This window comes from Panthera onca, chromosome B3, assembly GCF_046562875.1.
Source record: "Panthera onca isolate mPanOnc1 chromosome B3, mPanOnc1 haplotype 2, whole genome shotgun sequence".
Lineage (NCBI taxonomy): Eukaryota > Metazoa > Chordata > Mammalia > Carnivora > Felidae > Panthera > Panthera onca.
The window spans coordinates 102,738,024-102,756,263 of NC_138344.1; the positions used below are offsets into that span (position 1 = coordinate 102,738,024).

At 39.0% G+C, this 18,240-nt stretch overlaps 1 pseudogene; it reads right to left on the minus strand.

Annotated features, from left to right (window-relative positions):
* Positions 1-10,820: 10,820 nt before the first annotated feature.
* Positions 10,821-11,332, minus strand: LOC132668485 (large ribosomal subunit protein eL6 pseudogene; annotated as a pseudogene).
* Between the last annotated feature and the right edge of the window lie 6,908 nt (positions 11,333-18,240).

Sequence of the window (18,240 nt, forward strand, 5' to 3'; positions counted from 1 at the left end):
CATGGCAGCCTCAGGGATCCAAATGCAAGTGTTCCCAGCAAACAAAGCAGAAGCTGAATCACCTGTGGGGACCCATACCGTCACTCTGACCACACTCTCTTGGCCAAAGCAGTGAAAGTCTCACCCAGATTCAAGGGGAGGGTGACATACAAATATCTATGGATTCTCCATTGCGGATGGAGTCATGACAGGTCACATCGCAGAAGAGCACGTGAAATGGGAGTTACTGTTGCAGTTGTCTTTGGAAAAATACCGTCTGCCATCGGTGGTTCAGGATGCACGTTACCTATGAGTAGACGACTGGAGGGAAAAAAATTGAACCGGAATAAGCTCCTTGAAGGAATATATATTTTATCCAGACACAGTTAACAACAATGGTCATAATGACAGTGACTAAATCTTAAAGGGTTCACTGTGTACCAGACATTTTTCCAAGTGTCTATATTAATTCAGTTCATCCTCAGTGGAAAATGGGCTGCAAAGAGGTTAAGTAACGAGCCCAAAGTCACAAAGCTAGAAATCAATGAAAGCAGGCCTTGAGCCCTGGCAGCTCAGTGCCCCTTGCTTCATGCTCTCACCACTCAACCGTGCTGCCTCTCCAATCCAGTGGGAGAAATACGTAAAGTAAAATGAAAAGCAAACTGTGAATTGACGTTTATTGCAAGGCCATGCTAGGGAATGGGGACCAAGATTTATGGATTCCCCACCACCTGCCAGGTACTATGCCCCCCATATCACCCCTTTTAATTCTCACAATAACCCTGTGAGGCAGATATTACTACCGTCACCTTATAGAAGAGCGAATGGAGGGGCAGAGGTGTGAAGTGACCCGCCCCCAGTCACAGAGCCGGCAAATGGTGGCCCTGGAATTCAGATTTATTACTTGATTTACTCAATTTATCTGCTCTTCCCATCTTTCTATAGCTACAGTCTACCTCCTCTGAAAGGTTGTGGTGTCTGGGTCCATTTGAATCCTAGCTGAAAAATTCACTACGGAGTGTTTTGCTTCTCAGTAGAATGGCATTTGGACGACACAGCTGAATGATTCCGAGCAGCGAAAAATCTCTTAGTTTGATTATGGAGCTTTGGGGACCAGTACTGCCACATTTGTGTTTATCTTTATAAATTCCTGCTGGACACGAACCATGACTTTTATCTTAGATAATAAGCCTGAATTCTAGAAGGATTTTTTTTTTTCCTCTAAGAATATGACTTATTGAATACCTGACATTTTCAAGAATTTATCCTTTGCCCTATCAGACCATTAAGTGAGCAGTAAGTGCTCTGAAAAGGCCTGTGTTTTACTTGGTCTTCAGCTATAATTTGATAGGCACTCAACCATAACATTATGATTATGAAGCACTTAGGGGGAGGACTGTGCCTATGCAAGATGCTTTCTAAATATTTTCTCGTCTCTGCTTCTCCCCTCCAAGTCTCCAGTCCTAACTGTGCTGGGGCCCTTAAGTGATTCTAGGAGAGTTTTGTGAGCTGCCGTGGAAGAGAGAGGCAATTTGATTCTGGAATCCATAGATAGTTTTACATCTACTTTATTCTATTAATGTGACTGACAGCTTCAGCTCTTGTGCCAGATTGCTCTCTTTTGACTTGCTTCATGTGCTGACAGCCGATGTTTTAACGCACTCGTGATCTGTGGATTCAGAGGGTTATACTGTTTGCCCTTTTCTTCAACAACAAAAATGCCATGAAATATATCATGACTGAAAGACTGACACTGTGTTTTCCAGGGCTAGGACTTAGCAGACTATCTTAGGCTTTATCCACAAAGCAAGTTGAGGGGTTTCAGTTGTAATGCTTTTACCAAGTTATAATGACATTATTTGGAATCACATCTGTGATAATAATTCCTAATGGGTTAGAATTTAAACGAGTGACAGGAGGTCAAGGAGAAGTCACAAAGTTCTTAAAACAGTTGCAGAATTCACCAACACAACATTCAGGCATCAATACAAACAGGAAGCTAATGAGTGAATAATCTCTCTTATGTCATATAAAAGGATATAAAATCCATTTGGATGTATTTATTTTAGCTCACTTTCTAGTACAAAAGCTCTTTGACAAGGAGCCAAGCCTTTTTCATCTTAGTGTTTGCTTAGTGCCTAGCACATAGTACATTTTTAATTGATGTCTGTTGACTTGTTCAGAACTCTCAGACACATGCTCACAGGACTTTGTTTAAACTTGGAATCCCTTGCCAGAGAAACTCAAGAAGGAAAAAGCTGCATTTTTTTACATGTGGCTCAACCCTACCCCCCGACTCTCCAGCCCAGTGCTCTCCGTTTGAAATCATCTTTAGCATTCAATGGACTGAGGTATGTTGTATAATAATTGTGATTTACTCTAGTCCTGCTGGAACCCTTATTTATAGCTCACCTCATCTCCTTGAGGGCTCCAGACTGTTCACAGTGTGTCTGTTCACAGAATGCCTAGTGGACACTCAATATAATTTGCAGAATGACTGCAATGACTGAGTCATCTGTCTTATTAGGAAAAGCTTTTCTACTGAGTTCTTTCCTAGTCACAGAAGTTACTCATCAAATCCCATTTGGGATGAAACTGCTGTCCTTTGCAAATACTTAAGATATGCAAGCTTTGGAGTTTGCCTTCGTTTTTGTTTTTTTGTTTTTTGTTTTTTTCTGGGAGCACCGGAAGAGGAAGAGGCCATCCCCTTTTGTCTTTTGAGGCATATTAAATGCAGTCTTCATCCAGATTGAAAGCATGCACACAAAAAACAATTATCTTCTTCTCATTACAAGAAAAAAAATACACTCGAGCTAGTGTAAGTAATGAGGACTTTGTTGTAAGGGTCTCATGAAATCCTCTGAATCTGATGATATAGCTGGGGACTTATGGGAACTCAAATATCTGCAAGCAGATCAGTTTTCTGGGTCTTTCTCAGAGTCTTGTCCTTACTTCTTTTTGCACATAAGCTGCATCTTCCCTGTGGAAATGAGCCTCTTCTACAGGCCTTTTGGGGTCTGCTTTCCCATAACTTTGGCTGCGCTTAACTTTGAATTTAACTATGTTTTTAATTTGGCCAAGAAGCCAATTCTTCTTCTTCTTTTTTTTAATTTTCCTAAATATATTTTTATTCATTTTATTTAAGAATAACACTAGTTGTTATTTTATCTGCCTATTTATTTATTTTATATATTTTTTATGAATATAATTTATTGTCAAATTGGCTTACATATAACACCCAGTGCTCATCCCAACAGTGCCCTCCTCAATGCCCATCACCCATTTTTCCCTCTCTCCCACATCCCCATCATTCCTCAGATTGTTCTCTGTATTTAAGAGTCTCTTAGGGTTTGCCTCCCTCCCTCTCTGTTTGTAACTATTTTTTTCACCTTCCCCTCCCCCATGGTCTTCTGTTAAGTTTCTCAAGATCCACATATGAGTGAAAACATATGATATCTGTCCTTCTCTAACTTATTTCACTCAGCATAATACCTTCCATTTCCATCCACGTTGCTGCAAATGGCACGATTTCATTCTTTCTCATTGCCAAGTAGTATTCCATTGTATATACAAACCACATCTTCTGTATCCATTCATCAGTTGATGGACATTTAGGCTCTTTCCATAATTTGGCTGTTGTTGAAATCACTGCTATAAAAATTGGGGTACACGTGCCCCTATGCATCAGCACTCCTGTATCCCTTGGGTAAATTCCTAGTAGTGCTATTGCTGGGTTGTAGGATAGTTCTCTTTTTAATTTTTTGAGGAACCTCCACAGTTTTCCAGAGTGGCTGCACCAGTTTGCATTCCCACCAACAGTGCAAGAGGGTTCCCGTTTCTCCACATCCTCACCAGCATCTGATTTGTTCGCTTAAGCCACTCTGACCAGTGTGAGGTGGAATCTCAGTGTGGCTTTGATTTGTATTTCCCTGATGATGAATGACGTTGAGCATCTTTTCATGTGTCTGTTGGCCATCTGGATGTCTTCTTTGGAAAAGTGTCTATTCATGTCTTCTGCCCATTTCTTCACTGGATTATTTGTTTTTTGAGTATTGAGTTTGGTAAGTTCTTTATAGATTTTGGATCCTAGCCCTTTATGAAGAAGCCAATTCTATTATGAAGTTTTTATGACCTTATGGCTCTAGATCCTAAGATGTAGATGATTTGGTCTCTCTTTCAATATCCAGAATTTCTAGGAGACATAATTTGAACAACCTAACTTGAGTCACGTGACCACTCTTGGTCCAGCTGCCAAGGGGATGCATCATACCCCTTTAGGGCAGTTAGCAGGGAAAGTTCTCCAAAAGGGGGGTGGGCAAGAGAAAATGATGGATATATCTAGATCAAGAACCTTCAAAAATTGCTCTGAAAAATGTGTTTTTAGAAGAAGGAAATACTTTTGTTTAGATGAATTGTCATGAGAACATTTAAAATAAAAATGATGAAAATTCATTCTCATTCTTTGTACCTAATACTACTTCACTTTTTATTGCTAAAATACATCTTCATCTCTGAATCTGCTATTTTTCTCCCACAAATTATCTTTAGAGGATAATTTTGTGAACCCTGGTCTTGTAGGTCCTAAGTTAGAAGCCAAATAACAAAGATAAATCCTTCGAACATTTCTTGTTCCTTCTGGCAGTTTCATTTGTAATGATCATTTGGCCTGAATTAAAGTGAGGTTAGAGATAGTGGAAATCAAACTCCAGGGAAAGGATTGAAAAAGCTGGGGACACTTTTGAGGCCTAAGAAGATAAAAGAGATTGTAAGTAGCCTTGAACTTTTCTCTGATAATTTACTCATTTAAAAATCTGCTTTCTTCAAAACTAATACATGAATTTATTGAAGAATTAGCTTTGTAAAATGTGGATAATCTTATATCTTAAAAATTCAAATAAAGACTGACTAGCAATGACTGTAAATGTGAACATTAAAAAAAATTTTAATGATACCATTTTAACTTAATTGTGTAAAATTTGTAATTTTAACGCCCTGTTACCAAGAGCTTGCTTCAATTCAGCCCCAAATATCCCACCTATATTTGGTGTGTTTATGGTAACTAATGTAGAAAGGCCAAGGGCTGCCAACTGATATTAGACCGTGAAACTTGATAATATGATATTTATTACACTGACATTGATCCTTTCAGTAATGAAATTTGAGAAAATTGGGGGTTAGCAGCCATGCAAAGCATCTTAATGTTGGCCTGCTTTCCCAAAGCAACACGCTTGGACCTCTCCCTCACCCATGCTGATGCAGGCAAACTTCCCAGCCAGCTGCACTAGTCCCTCTGGCAGCTAGGGCAGAATGCTCTGGGAGAAAGCTGGGTGTTGCAGACCTCCCGCAATAACGAGGAGAGCGCCCACCCTGAGTGGAGAGCGTGGGAGTCTGCATGCGCGTGCACATCTCTGCGCATATGCGTGGTGCCGGGTAGTGCAGTAGAAACAGAAGATTGAGCCCGTGGTCACTGGCATCCACCGGGAGAGAAACGGCTCTCTTTCATGCTAAGGGGGAATACTGGGCCCCTCGAATGGCCTCAGAACCCCAAGCTCTTACTGGAGGGTTGACCCCTTCCCCCACCCCTCCCTATAGTATGTTATGAATAGGCGTCTTTGGCCCTGTGCTTTTGGCCACTTTAGGACAAGGAAGTATATCCAGTTAGTTAAATGGTCCTACATGCTAGAAGTGTATGTATGATGCCAACTATTCATGGTGTGGCCATATAAAAGGACATTCAGCCAATATTTCCAAGAAGTATAAATTAAAATATTTTTTAATTTAAAAAGTAATTACAAGGCATCATAGCATATCACATGGATTCTGGAACCAGATATTTTGAGTCTAAAGCACAGTTCTGCTGCTTACTACCTGTATAACCCTGGTCAAGACACTTAAATTCTCTATCCCTCAGTTTCTTCGTCTATATCATGAGGATAATGATCTATTTCATGTGGTTATTGTAAGGATTAAATATGTTAATTTGTATAAAGCCTGTACAACTGTGCCTGGCAATAATCAACAGTCTGTGTTGTTATTATCATTAGCTACTGCACTTCAAAACTAAGGCTTAGAGAGGTAGAGACTTATTAAAGGCCATGTGATGATCAGCCACAAAGTTCCTGTTCCTGACGCTGGGTTTTTTGTTAATACTCTAAATAAAACTTTGCTGTTTGCTTTTTGTTAATACTCTAAATAAAATCAAACTTTGCTTTGCTGACTCTGTGAAAGAAGTATAACATTATCCATATTTATCTTTAGTTATAGGCAGAGAAAACTAAAGAATGAAAAGTGACATTTTATACTAAAGGTGATGTTCCTTTCTAATTTGCCTTTTTTTTTTTGTCATTGAGCTGTCCTGACTTTACCGTCATTCTCTCTGCAATGACACGCAAGAGTAGAATCCTTTGGCTGTCCTCCAGGCAGGGTATACCCTTCAGATGCTCTAGAACCACACCACTCAAACAATCCCAGGGTTCAGCACAAGGTCTGGCACACCGTAGACACTCACTGTCTATTAACTTATTTTAAGTGATTGAATGTCAATATCTCTCCTGCCATTTTGACCTCATCACCTCCTGTTTCAAAACCTTCAACAAGATTTTTTTTTTTTTTAAGTTTGAATTATTCATCCTGTGTTTCAGATCTTTCAGATATCTCGCCTGGAATGAACTTCCTTCTCTCCTTTTATGTAGTTGGCCCCTTTCACTATGCCTCACCTACTTTGCTTAATGTGTCTTCTTTGGCTATGTTCTTACTCATTTTTATCCCACACGTAGTACTAAATATAATACCTTCATACTTTAACATTTTGTTTACACTCAAATGTTTCTGCTCTCTTTCCATTGGAATTACAGTTGTAGGAGACAATTGGAGGTGTTTTCTCAGCCCACATCCTGCCTTCTCGCTTGCTCCCATAGCAGCCATGTTAGAACTTCATGACCCTCACCCTTTAACCTAGGGTGGGACCAAGGGTGGTTTTTGGATTTTGGTTTAAACCGCTAACTTCTGGGGGGTTTTGTTTTGCAGTAATAGATAGCTGGTGTATCATTATCCTCAAAAGTTGCTGAATAAAGTCTCTAATTATGAATGAAAAACTATGCTTAGAGCTATCGACATTTCAACTTAATATCCATATGATTTTATTATAAAAAGATTATAGAGTGCAAGGAAGTTCTGTATTGAATATGATGTATAGTAGCAAACATATGGTGAGTCTGTGATAAATGCCAGAAAGATTATGAATTTTAAAATGCCTAGAGAAGGAGGGGAGGGCAAGGGATTTGATTTTTTAAGTTTTTGTTTTTTTTTAACTAGCTTTCAGCATCTGTTGGTCTGAACATAGACGAAGACACAGTTAATAAAACGCTTAGCATGTAATAAAATGTTCATTATTTCATAGAAGAAATAAATGTGGTTAGTTTGGCTAAGATTCTTTGCTTCCCTTTTATGTATTTATGGCTTGTTTTTGGTGAACTGCAGATCTTTGCATATTGACTTTAGTTAATCACAACCTAAGGATTGAGTGCAAGAGGAGAAAGACCCCTCCTATAACTGATTGGTGACCAAGCAAAGAGAAAGGCCAATAGGAACTTAAATTTACCAGGCATGTGGATTTTTGTGCATTGACACTTTTGATTTTGTGGGTCTTAACGTGTTTAATTTCCCCTTTACCGTGAATAAGGAGCAACCTTGGTTCAAGGTCCTTCAAAAAGAATGAAAAATGTCATTTTGCCTTATTATTTAGCTTAGGGGAATAGTTACAACATTTACCTGTTATCTGGTGCTCGTGCTGACTTTCACTGTTGACTGTGGGTATCAGTCCCATCTGTGCTGGGCTGTCTGTATCAGCGTGCCCTTGGATTTTTCATGTGAACTGGCACGTGGTAGTGGAGATTAGGTCACTGTGTCTCATGTGTTGATTCTGCAGCTAAACACATCCAACCACTTGACGTAAGCAATTGTAATGGCTGAATCTAAAAGATCATGAAAAAGGAAGAATAAAACAAATGCATCCAGTGTGATTCAAGGTGGGAGGGACATTCATAAGCAAGTTGGAAGTGGATATAACAGTAGATCAGCATTTTAGATTTAGCTTTCTGATATCAACTGATCTTTTAGTACTCCCTCATAATCATATAGCTGCGGAGCACCTGCCAGTGTACAGAGCATCCTCATTTGGATTCGTTTCTTATTTAGGTTCTAAGGTTCTAGTTGCTACAACTGGAACATCTCACAACTAGCAGGAAAGCCAGAGACTGCACAGACCATGCCATCCAGAGTCCCATACCCTCCCTCTGTCCCTTGTTTTGGGATTAAGAGTTTACCTCCAAAATGTGAGCTCCTGGGACTCCTGGTTTCCTGCTGTCTTTCATGCACTTCTATCATTTGCTTTATCTGTCATGGTGCCATAAAATAATAGGTCCTAAATAAATATTTATCAAATTGACTTATTATTACAGGACTGCACAGAACAAGTACAGGAAGTTTTTAACACATTTACTGATTCATTTTTATTTAATATTTCCACATCCTCCGCCCTACAAAATTTGTCCTGTAGTTTTATTGAAAAAATGACAAGACTATACACGTTTTATTTGCAGCACCCAAGTTACTGTCACATGCATTATTTCATTTGATTTTCTCAAAAACTTTGCGAGATATATAGGCAGGCAATTATTCTTATTTCACAGATGGGATAAGTAAGACAGGAACAAAGGGATTAAGTGATATGGAACTGAGGTCTCTGGCTCTTAAACTTGCCCTTTCTTTACTCTTTTAGGATGCCTTTCTTCTGCCTCAGTTTAACCTCTTTCCATGTGTCCCCGGCTCAGTGGCGATTGACAGTAAGGAGGCTGTCTTCCAGGGCTATCTCATTGTTACAAGTATGCTTCATTGTCCACAGTAACTCTGGCCTTGAGCTAAGAATGGAAAAATTAATTCTTTAATCATCTATCGTGGAGCTTCTAAAATGTCTGTCTTGATTTTACATGTTATGGTCTCTACATAGGTACATAGGTAACATTGTTGGGTGATTTTGTTTTTATTGTTTCAACAACCATACCTAACTCTCTAGTGATTTATTGTATCACAGAGAAGCAAAGCAAATGTTCACATCATTATCCTGATGACCTGTATGATCTGGCTTCTACCTACATCTCCAACTTAATTTTATAATACTTTCCTGCTCATTCAGTAAGTTTAGACAACATGGAGTTCATTCTGCTGCTAGTATAGGCCAAGCTCATTTCTATCTTAGGGCATTTGAACTTGCTATATCTTCTAGATGGAATATCATTGTTCCCTTGGATCTTCCACAGATTTTGCACAGGTGACTCTGTCTTGTCATAATTCCGCTATCTGCTCAAAGCCCTCCTTAAAGAGGCCTTTCCTGGTCTCCGTGGTAGGTGGAAGGAGGTAGGTATAGAATAGTATGTTTAGTGTGCTTCTATTTCTGTGTGTTTTCTTAAATATTATTTATACAAATATATACAAGGAATAGCACTGGAAAGATACACAAGAAATTGATAACAGTGGTGTCCACTAGGGAGAAGAATGGCAGGATGAAAATGGGAGTAAAACATTTTTCACTCTGTTGTATTATTTGAATTGTTTACTACCTGTATGTATTACTTATTACAATAATTAAAGCCTCTTTAAAAGAGGGGGGGAAGGACCTATACAATAGCCTAAACCTAATAAATTGGAAATATAACAGAAATAAATATTTAATATTTCACTTAGATTCAGTAATTCAGTTATACAGTTCCTGGTGAAATGTGTCCCGCTTAAAAGCAATTCACCTGACAAAAAGTTAAAATTTTATTGACCACAAGTTCAACATGACCCAACCATGTGTCTGTTTAGAAAGTGACTACCTTCACGCAACAGCAGAACGCACGTTTTTCTCAAGTACAAATAGAACATTGTCCAGGATAGGTCACACATTAGATAACAAAACAAATGTTAACAAATTTAAGGAGAGTGAAATCATATTCATGTTTTTTTTCTGACCATAATGGAATTAAACTAGAAATAAATAGCAAAGAAAATTAGAGAATTCACAAATATTTGGAAATTAAACAACATATTCTTGAATAATCAATGGGGCAAAGAAGAAATTAAAAGGAAGTTACAATGTATCTTGAGACAAATGAAAATAAAAGTACCACATACCAAACTTATGGGATGCAGCAAACAGTACTAAGAGGGAACTTTATAATGATAAATGCCTATACTACAAAAGACATAGAATCTTAAATAAACAACCTAATTCTACCCCCACCCCCCGAGGAACTAGAAAAAGAAGAACAAACTAAGCCACAAGTTAGCAGGAGGAAGGCAATGGAGATTAGAGCAGAAATAAACAAAATAGAGAATAGAAAAAAATCAACAAAACTAAGAGTTGTTTTTTTTTGAAAACATCAATGAAGTCGACAAGTCTTTAGATAGACTAGCTAAGCATAAAAGAGAAAGACTCCAGTAAATAAAATCAGAAATAAAATAAATATTACCACTTCTTCAGAAATAAAAAGGATTACAAAAGTACAAAGAATAACTACACCAACCAACAGGATAACCTAAAAGAAATAGATGAATTTCTGGAAACATGTAACTTATCAAGATTGAATTGTGAAGTAATAGAAAAGCTGAACAGACCTATAACTAGTAAAGAGATTTAATTAGCAATCAAAAACCTCCAACAAAGAAAATTCCAGGATGATGACTTCACTGGTGACTTCCACTATCTATCTATCTATCTATCTATCTATCTATCTATCTATCATCTATCTATGTATCATCTATCATTTATCAGTTATTTAATTAGGTTCTTTGTAAGAAATCTAGAACACCAATTTGTGAGGGTACACTCCATTTGTGAGAGAAAACACAAAGTGGATGTAGCCCTGAAGTTGAGGAACAGCTTTGTGGGTCCACAGCTTTCTGGTCAACCTTGCAGTGCTCTATAATCTCATGTTTCTCTTTCTCCGTGTGGAAGATCTCACCTTCCTGGTGTCTGAGTTTACGCAGCTTCTTCTTGAAGCAAGCCTCAGTGAGATATTTGGGGATTTTTCACATTGCTGATATCAATGGTGGAGGTGCCAGTGACAAATTTCTAGTGTGTTCTACACAGAGGAACTCAGTTGAAGGCTAGCAGTCCAGTCACAGATAGCAAGCCACTGCTCAGCTGCTTCAGGAAAACCACCCTCTTGCCCCTGTGGCACCCAATGAGGATGATCAAAATGGTCCCAGGGGTGATACTAGCTTGCAGCTTCCTCACATGCTGACTGAAAGGTTTTTAGCCGTGGCTCAACAGCTTTTGAGGCACATCTTCAGTAGGATTATACCTACGCATTCTGTCACCACCAACTGGTTTTGTGACAGTAGCAAGAACCCTCCCCTTCTTTTTCTTTTCAACCCTGTATTTAGCTGCTGAATACTTCCTCTTGCACATGGCCTTTCTGGAATACGTAGCTGATTGGGAATATCTGCCAATTCCTCTGACTAGGACAGGATTTCAGCTGCAGTGGGGCTTCCCCTTTTTAGGTGTTTTAGTCTTGAGGTTACTTTTTTTTTTTAAATGTTTATTTTTGTGAGTGGGGGAGGGGCAAAGAGAGAGGGAGACACAGAATCCAAAGCAGGCTCCAGGCTCTGAGCTGTCAGCACAGAGCCCCATGCGGGGCTTGAACACACGAACCGCAAGATCAGGACCTGAGCAGAAGTTGGACACTTAACTGACTGAGCCACCCAAGTGCCCCAGGTTTCTTCTCTTCAGTATTGAGCTTCTCAGCATTTCACCTGTCATCTTGCAAGATGGGAAAGAGCAATTCCACTAAACATTTAAGGAATTAACATCAATTTTTCTCAAACTCTTCCAAAAAGTTGAAGAAGAGGAAACACTTCCAAACTCATTTTATGAAGCCAGTATTATCCTGATACCAAAGCTAGAAAAAGAAAAACATCAGGCCAGTATCCCTGATGGATATAGATGAAGAAATTCACAACAAAATACTAGCAAACTAAGTTTAACAGCATATTAAAAGGATCATACACCATGACCAAGTGAGATTTATCCCTACTGTATGAGGATGGTTCGACACATTAGCAGAATAAAGGATCAAAATCTCATGATGCTCTTAATATGTGGCAGAAAAAGCATTTGACAAAATCTAACACCGTTTCTTGATTGAAACAAAACAAAACAAGAAAAACCTCAAACCAGGAATAAAAGGAAGTTATCTCAACATAAGAAAGACCACGTATGAAAAGGCTACAGCTAACATCAAACTCAATGGTGAGAAACTGAAAGTGTTTCCTCTAAGATCAGGAACAAAGGGCAAGGATGTCCATTCTTGCCACCTCTATTCAGTTAGGCAAGATAACCAGAGTAGTTAGACAAGACAAAGAAATCAAAGGCATCCAGATTGGAAAAGAAGTAAAATTATCTCTGCTCACAGATGACATGATCTTATATGTAGACATGCCTAAAAATTCTACCAGAAAAAAGCCGTTAGAGGTAATAAAAGAACTCAGTAAAGTTGCAGGACACAAAATCAATATACCAAAATTAGATGTGTTTTGATGCCCCCACAATGAACTATCTGACAAGGACACTGAGAAAACAATGCCATTTACAGTAGCATAAGAAAGAATAAAATACTTAGGAATAAGCCAAGGAGCCAAGAGTTTTACACTAAAAAGTACGAAACATCTATGAAAGAAATGAGAGAAGACACAAATAAATGGGAAGACATCTCCTGTTCGTGGATTGGAAGACTTCGTATTGTTAAAATGTTCATACTACCTAAAACAACCTACAGATTTAATGCAATCTGTCAAAACCCCAACTTTTTAATAGAATAGAAAAAACAATTTTAAAATTCATATGGAAACACAAAGAACCCCAAATAGCCCAAACAATCTTAAAAAGAACAAATAAGAGGTCTCACACCTCCTGATTTCAAAACATATTACAAAGCTACAGTAATCAAAACGGTATGGTACTGGCATAAAGATAGACTTACAGACCAATGGAACAGAGTCCAGGAACAATCATACACAAATACGGTCAACCAATCTTTAACAAGGGTGCTAAGAAGACACAATGGAAAAGGAGAGTCCCCTCAATAAATGTGCTGGGAAAACTGGATATCCACATGTAAAAGAATGAAATTGGACCCTCATCTTACACCATACAAAAAAATCAGCTCAAATGGATCAAAGACTTGAACGTAAGATCTGAAACTGTAAAACTCCTAACAGAAAACAAAGGGGAAATGTTTTATGATACTGGTCTTGGCAATGATTTCTTGGATTTGACACCAAAAAGCACCAGCAACAAAAGCAAAAAGAGACAAATGGGACAACATCAAACTAAAAAGCTTTTCCACAGCAAAGGAAATAACCAACAGTGTGGAAATGCAACCTATAGAGTGGGAGAAAATATTTGCAAACCATATGTCTGATAAAGAGTTAATATCCAAAAAACATAAGAAACTCATATAATTCAATAGCAAAAAAAGAAATAACCCAACTTAAAAGTGGGCAAAAGAACTGAATAGATATTTCTCCAAAGAAGATAAACACCAGATATATGAAAAGATGTTCAACATCACCAATTATTAGGGAAACGCAAATCAAAACCACAATGAGATATCTCACACCTTTTAGGATGTTCACGATCAACAAAACAAAACAACCCCCAAAGTAGCAAATGTTGATGGGGATGTAGAGAAATTGGAACCTTTGTGCCCGCTCGTGGGAATATAAAATGGTGCTGCAATTATGGAAAACTAAAGGGAGTTTCCTAAAAAAAAATTAAAAATAGAACTAACTATATGATCTAGCAGTTCAACTTCTGGGGGTTTACTCGAAATAACTGAAGTCAGGCACCCAAAGAGATCCCCACTTTTGTGTTCATTGCAGCATTATTCACAATAGCAAAGTGGTGAGGACAACCTGTAGCTGTCCTGTAGGCCCACTGGCAGATGAACCTCTAAAAAAAATTGTAGTGTATACATAAAATGGATATTACTGAGCCATAACAAGAAGGAAATCCTGTTTTATGCCACGTCATAGGTAAACCTTGAGGACAGCTTGCTAAAAACTAAGCCAGCACAGAAGGAGAAATAATGCACGATTCCACTTATACGAGGTATCTAAAATTGTCAAACTCACGGAAGTAGAAAGTGCAATGGTGGTTGCCAGGGGCTGCGAGGAGAGAGAAATGAGGAATTGCTGTTCAAGGAGTATAAAGTTTCGGTCATGCAAGATGACAAAGTTAGGGAGAGCTGCTGGACAGCACTGTGTTTAGAGTTAACAATACCATACAGTACTCTAAAAAAAATCTGTTGAGGGTAGATCTCATGTTATGCGTTTTTTACCATGATAATAAAAAGTGGGTACACCTCACAATAGCAATCAAAGAAATGCAAATAAAAAATGATCACCTGTCACATTAGCAAGGGTTTTAAAAGCTGGTGAGAGTTCCCTGAGGCAGCTCTCTCATTTACTGCTAGTTACAGTGTAAATTGGCAGGCATAACCGTTTTGGAAAACACTTTGGAAATATGCATCAAAGGGTCTTAAAAGTGTTTGTACCCTTTGATGTAATAATTTTACTTGTAGGAGTCTGTTCTCATGCAGCAATAGCAAGTGCAAATATGTTTATTTATAAAACCAAAATTTAGAAATCTTCCCAATGTTCCACGAGAAAGGAATGGTTAGTAGAAGCTGACATATATGATAAAACAACAAAAATGTTTATGAAGTTTATTGACAAGAGAAAACTCACAATATAACATGAGGTGAAAATGGGGGGAGGTAACAAGCTGTATAAAGGGTGATTACAAATCATATTATCACTGCTCTGTCAAAAAATTAAAAATAAAAAAGATGAAGGAAATCCACAAAAAAATGTCATAAGGCTGTTTTCTGGGTAATGAGACTATGGATGACTAAAATAAAATAAGATTTTAAAGTATCCTTTTACTCTTTTAAGTCTGCAAACATAAACATGTAAGGTAGAATATAGAGTGATCAAAAATTAGACTCTTTCTTCTGGAAGTACTGGAAGGTTTTTGATTGGCTTCATTCAGAGTATGGTTAAGACAAGCAAACTTCTTCACTAAATGTTTTCATTCTAACTTAAAAGAGGTAGACATCACAGGGAGAGAAATCAAGAGAAAGCCTTACATTATTTATTTGTGTAGTAAACATATGGCCTTTAGTAGCCCAAGAAATAGCATCAACTCCCTGTGGGATGCAGTGAGTGGGCCATCCACTTTAGGAGAGTAGTTTAGGAGAGATGTAAATGGAATGGCAAGCAGGGAGGGGATGGGCGGGTCTGCCCTGGCAGCTAGGTCGGTCAAACCCACCGTGGCTTTCGGTGGGTTGGCAGATGGCACAGCCAGATTGTCCCATCAGCCTGAAGCTACAAACTAAAACAGTTACATTCAAGAAGAGATAAATTTATGCTACAACCAGATTCCTAATACTAGCTAGGGATGGTAGGGGTAATGTTCCAGTGGGCTTAACTTGTGAGCAGAAAACTCTAAAAAGGATGGGCAGAGAAAGGTGCAAGCCGCCTTGCAAAGGGACATAAGTCACCAACTCTGAAAAAGTTAAGTTTATGCCCCACTGCTCTGCTCCCCTCCCATCGCTGCCATTTGATACCACGTAAAAGTGTTCCTTTACTGGGACGCCAGGGTGGCTCAGTCGGTTAAGCATCCGGCTTCGGCTCAGGTCATGATCTCGTGGTTTGTGAGTTCCAGCCCCATGAGGAGCCCCATGATGAGCCCTGCATCCAGTCCTGCATCCAGCCCTGCGTCCAGCCCCACGTTGAGCCTCCCATGGAGCTCCATGCTGACAGCTTGGAGCCTGCTTCAGATTCTGTGTCTCCCTCTCTCTGTGTTCCTCCCCCACTCACACACTGTCTCTTTGTCTCAAAAATAAAGATTAAAAAAAGAGTGTGTGTGTGTGTGTGTTCCTTTACCTTTACCTTTGTAAGTTTCCTTGAAATCAGAGAACGCAAATTTGCAGACCTTGAGCCCAATGTAGTAAAAAAAAAAAAGTGTTAAAAAAATCAACTTGAATGAGTTGCGTGACAGTTGGAAATTGGGAAATTTGGCATAAAATTTCGGATATGGGCTTTAAGAAAAGTTAAATTTAGCAACAGTGACCTGTTATTGTCACATGGTAACCATTATCTGCAGAAGAGCAATGCTCATTTTAGATGGCACAGGCTCGCCAATTTGCCGCAGTCCTCACTCAGCCCATGTGCTCATTTGGATTTCCACTTCTGGCGGCTGTATACATTCCTGAGGCTTTCAGGTCTGGGAGTGATTTATAAACCTGGTCTTCAAGCCCTGAGCTGCCTAGGATAAAAGTCTCCCCTGATACAAAAACTTATTCAAAGCAACAGTTCCTAAATAATTCTGATAAAGACAGACCTGCGTCAGAACTATAAACATGCTCAAAGACATGCTGGGGGAACAGAGAGCGCTGCCCTTCTGAAAATCAGGGGCACCATGGGCGGACAGCTAGAATGAAGAACCTTCGAAGACTGGGACATCCTATGGGACACTCTCAGGCTAGTGTTTGGAACTTAGTAGGAGGTTAATAAATATTTGTTTCTATCTTCCTAAGAGCAGATGCAGAGCACAGCAAGGAGGAAATGGAGCCAGAATAGTGTAATGCAATGCACAAAAGCACAGCATGCCAAGAGAGAAGGAGGGAGGAGGTAATTGCAGCCTAGAGAGCAGTAGCAGCAACAGAACAAGCCTGGAGAAGTTAGAATGACAGGGCCAAGTACTATAATAACAGGGGACTGCATAACTATGGCATGATTCCGATAGATCTTTGCTAGTAACACTTCTACATGGTAAGTAGAAGCATAGAGTCCACAGATGAAGGTAACATTAATCAAACAAATTCAGACAGAAATTCACATCAAAACACTAGTGAGAAGACATTTAACCCGTTAGTGAAGGATTGTTGGTTTAAAGTAAAACAGAATATATATTTAAAAATAAAGAGAATTTATAAAATGTGCAGAATAGCTGTATTCAGTTGAAGTATAGAATTTCTGTACTTAGCTGAAACAGGTTAATGGTTTCACTTTTGTGTGTGTGTGTTTGGCTTACCAACGGTGTAGCTATAGTTATTGAAGTAATTTATTTCTAAAGCCTCAATTAAAAAAAATCAGTTAATAACTGAAGTAAAATTTTCTGAAGCATCATGTAACTGTAGTAATAACGTGTCAGAGAATGTTAGGCAAAGGGTGGCAAATGGCAGAGTGGAAGGTGATAGATGTAATTATTTTTTTTCTAGCCCTTTCCTTAGGGTCACGGCTAATCAGTCATTGTTTATACACAGGGTAGCTTTTGCAGTATTTATTTCTTTAAATATTTAGCAGACTTGGGAGGCAGTGACTGGCAATAATATGCAGTTTCCAGCATGTTACCAGTGCTTAATAAATGGTAAAACAATAAAATCCTGCATGATGAAAAACAGCAGTGAGTACATCTATTATACCCCAAACCATATTAAAGCCATAGCATAGTGCATTGTCTACATTATGGTAATAAAGGAACATTTATATTCACTAAAAAGTTCACCCAGGTAAGTTCCTCTTAAATTTCTTAGGGTAGTGAAAGAGGGTATGAGAAAAGTGGATGGAGTATGGATTAAAAAAAAGAAAAGTAAAAAACCCAAAAACCAACCCCCCCCCCCTTTTTTTTTAATCCTGTGGAACTTTGCTGACCACAAACAGGGTAGCTATACCCTATACACTGGCAGGGTGCTCCAAGTGCCTTCAAAACTCAAAACTCCCTCTAATCCAGCACCAATTAGCAAAACTCTCCAGATTTCTAGATACCTCCAAGCTTTGAAAGACTTGATTTTGGAAGAGGAGGAGGCGCCCAGGTGCGTGTGTTACAGATGTACACAATGGCACCGAGAAAGCAAATGCTCTCTAACTCCGAGAGGAAGTTCTTTTTTTACATCTAAGGAAACCCGGGACTGCTAGGCTAGGCTTGGGAACCTCGAGGACTGCGTTTCCGGGATCCTTTGCAGTTTTCAGCAGCTAGAGAACTGGGTTGCAAGGGCTGAGAACCCCTTGCTGTAAGTTTGGGGAAGGAAGCGAGAGAAAAAAAATAGAGCTGCTCCTTTAAGAACTTCCTTTCCCTTTTACTCTATGTTTACATAACACGGGGGCCGATCCACCGCGGGGCCCGAGGGGGGCGGGAGAGGGTGCTGGCCGCCC